Here is a 4,291-nt window from a genome sequence, read left to right as displayed (position 1 = left end):
ATAAATAAAAGCTATCTTGACATATAGTCAATGGAAAACATAATGACAAATAGCTGTCTGTTGTCAAATAGACGTGACCACGAAATCAGAATTATGCCCAAACTTGTTATTGAATTTTAAAGTCTTATGTACTAAATCCTCTTCTAAGTAGATCGACTAGTCTAGAAATTATCGATCTAATTTCGACGGGATGGATTTAGTCTATTTCTTCTATCTTAAAGGTTCATGCGAGGAATGTGGTAACAAAACGGATTAAAATTGCTAATTGAGGTACATGGAAAGTTTTCTGATGGCTTGCCATTGCAACCAACCAACCAGCCAAATAGTCTTTAAGAAATAAATATTTTCTATATATATTTTCATTTGCGAATGAAAATGATTCCTGACGACTCTGTCATGAGAAGAAGGATATATCAGAATATATTCTATGCAACTGCCCAGCGGCGGCAAGACGCAAACCTTGACTACCTTGGAAGTGGGATCTTAGTTATAAATCAAATAGGTAAAATTAAGCCCACAGTAATTACAAGATTTATAAATAGTCTAGAATTGTTTTGGTTGAGCTTTTCGGCGCACAACAGTTCTTTTAGATCGTGGTGCATTCATGGCCTATTATTTAATAATAATAACATTGAATTTATTTTTTAACAAGACCAATATGGGTCTAAAAACTCGCTATGTAGGGTATACTGTAATAAAAAAATGCTAATTTTACTTGTTTTAAATAAAGGTCGGGGGCTTACAGCGATACTTTAATATCTACATAAATAATCTAAACGATAATTAAAAATCCCAAAATATTCGCATATTGAGTATAGTCTACATTTTTTGCATATAATGCATTGCGCAGTTGGATTCATACTTCTTTTGGTAACTTTTTCAAAATATTTTAATGGATTCGTTTAGACCTTTGATATGGTAGCTTGGTAGTTTGGATTTTGTGAAAATAATGTTTATCTTAAAGAATTAAAGCAATACTAATTAATTTTATGAAAGACCTATTTCTTATCTGAAATATATATAATAAAAAAATTATTTTCAATTTAATTCATAATTTTTATTGTGGTTAAATCTGGCTATTTTCGTACTTTTAAAGTAAGTTTCTTCATTAAACAGCATTTATTTAAAATACAAGTTCTAATAAATCTTAGTATGGAATTTCATTCAGATATATTTAAATTTTCGATTTTTGTGTAACGTGATCTATTTTTACTAAAAAAGAAAACTTACTGTATAGAAAATATATGTATTCACTAGATCAGCCTATCATTTTAGATTTGAGCGTAACTGCTGAATAAGTTAATAATTCATATAGATCTATTATTTTTTATGAAGAAAACTTTCACATTTCTTAATAGATTTGTTAAGACTTTGGCTATGGAATAACTACACTTATAAAGTCCGTATCCTTCTTTATTAACATTTTTGTCGTTTTCGATTGATAAATCTGGGGAAACTTTTTAATGGATATTTTCGATTTCCAATTTTTATTATTGATTGATAAATCTGTATAACACTCGAGTTTAATGTATAACACTCCATAATAATTTATAACATCCTAGACGTTTTGCCAGAAAAGAAAGATTACCCTGAGATTAACAACTGTTTTATATGACGATAAGTAAAGTGTGATATGATTCGATATATATTTATTTAAAATGTAAATATTTAATAACACAACTACAATAATTTTAGATTACTCTAAAAATATTTAATTGGGCAACAAAATTTGACAGATCTAGAGTAAATTTAAATTGAATCCAGATTTACCAATCGAAAACGTCATTAGTATACCATATGTCACTAGCATTCCCAGTAACACATGACTGTTCTTCCACTTTTTTTTTCTTTTGCACTACAGTTTAATGCTACAGTCTACTTTCTTCAGAATCTGCCTTCATTTGTTGCTGTCCTGGGTGCATGGTTGTCATTGGTTTAGCGTTTTGGTATTGTTACCAAATATACGGTTTTAGCCTGAAGAACTTTCCTCTTATCTAAGTGAATTCGGTTACTCTATATGAAAGTATTTAGACTTTGACTTAACTGACACCCAATTATTGATTATGCCATAAAATAAATAAAATAAAAATATAATATAATAATAAAAATTGTTTAATAACTTCAAACAATTTTTTATCTTAAGAATTAATATCGATAGATAAAAACTGTCTAAAATTTGTAAAGAAATATGGTTTTTACTTTTATTATAGAAAATATTGTCTCAACAAAAAATAAATAAAATAAACAAAATTATTTTAAAAAAAGACTTTCGGAAAGAAATTTGTGTCTTTTTATAAAATATACTATATTTAATATATAAATGAAGAATTAGCTTATACCAAAGGTATAAACTTAACCTTAAATTATGAATTTAAAAATTCACAATTATATATGTACAATATATATTGGTTTCTGTTACTGAGAGATCACTGAAACACTCCATATCTGTCTTAATACTGAAGATATATACATATATTTTCTTTTAAATTTCATTTTAAACTATTCTTAACATATTTCAAATAGTTTATAGGAAATATTTAAGTTTAGAAAAGGATTTTTATAAGTTGAATTTAGCGCGGTTTTTTGAAAAATTAAAAAAATTGGTAGAAAAATGGTAATTTGAAGAGCGAATATTTTATCTTATAAACCTTTTAAGATAGGCTAAAATCTAAAATCATACTAAAATTATTTATATACATATGATTGATACATATTTCAATAATAACAAGTACACTTAAATATCTAAGAATTGTTGTTGTATGGTTAGGCGCAGTCATGTATGATGCATATCTTGCGTATGGTGCACCATATATGGTGCAGTGGTCCTAAGTGATATCTCATTAAATTTCATAATAAAAATAAGTCCTATGAAGCAATGAATTTCCAATAGTTTCCGCTTTTGAAACTTGGTTTAATTTTGTTGTTCGTTTTTTTTTTGCAAATGATATAACAATTCGTTTTGAAGGTTTTCCTTATCAATTTAATAATATTTATATATTATTGGAGTTCATAGGTTTCTTTGTTTATTATTATTAATTATTAATTATTAATTAATTATTTTTTTTGAATTTTGAATTTTGAATTTTTTTATTGTTTATAGTTAGGTCTTTACTGGGTGAATTGATAAGTACCGGACTTCACAATAGGTGTCAACGCCAGAACAAAATCAATTATATTTTCAATAATCAATAATTACTTATTGGAGTAATTTTATTACTGAACGTTATTCAATTTTTTCATTTTATTAAAAATCATCAAGGTGCACTATTTCAATTACAATCAAAGCCAATCAAACATTTGATGCAGTCGAAACTTTTACACTGTCGTTTAAAACTTACCAGATAAAGAAAAAATAATTGTTTTTGCTCTGGCGTTACTTATTAATCTACCATATGTCAACATTTAGCTTATAGTCCCAGTTCATAAAACATGCAGTCCTGCGGAAGAAGTTGAAAACACTTCTAATGTCGGCAATATTCAATATAAAATATTAAAACGTTTATTTCATGTTTTAAGTTCTTTATATAATTTGCTCACCTAAGCCCGTACAAATTCTTAAGTATTATGATCTCATTTGAATTACTTATTCATAAAGAAAATTTTTAGAATTTTTTCTGCTACAAAGCTTAAAGGGAGAACTGTATTTTCTCAACTTCGAGAGACTTGCGATATTCCTGAACAGTAATATTTTCTAATATTTATCGGCATCGGTTTTAATGAAATTATCATTTTAACAAGAAAAAATATTAGAGATACACTTTAATGCACGTCTACATATACATATAAATATAAATGATCTCATTTGAATTACTTATTCATGAAGAAAATTTTTAGAATTTTTTTTACTACAAAGCTTAAAGGGTCAACTTCGAGAGACTTGCGATATTCCTGAACAGTAATATTTTCTAATATTTATCGGCATCGGTTTTAATGAAATTATCATTTTAACAAGAAAAAATATTAGAGATACACTTTAATGCACGTCTACATATACATATAAATATAAATGATCTCATTTGAATTACTTATTCATGAAGAAAATTTTTAGAATTTTTTTTACTACAAAGCTTAAAGGGAGAACTGTATTTTCCCCAACTTCGAGACACTTGCGATATTCCTGAACAGTAATATTATATTTTCTAATATTTATCGGCATCGGTTTTAATGGAATTATCATTTTAACAAGAAAAAAAATTAGAGATACACTTTAATGCACACCTACATCTACATATACATATATAAATATAATTTTTTTATTGAAGTAAGTATTAGTGTTACTGAAAAAGCTACG

Source organism: Teleopsis dalmanni, chromosome 1 (assembly GCF_002237135.1).
Source record: "Teleopsis dalmanni isolate 2A chromosome 1, ASM223713v2, whole genome shotgun sequence".
Taxonomy (NCBI): domain Eukaryota; kingdom Metazoa; phylum Arthropoda; class Insecta; order Diptera; family Diopsidae; genus Teleopsis; species Teleopsis dalmanni.
This window is presented reverse-complemented; position numbering follows the sequence as displayed.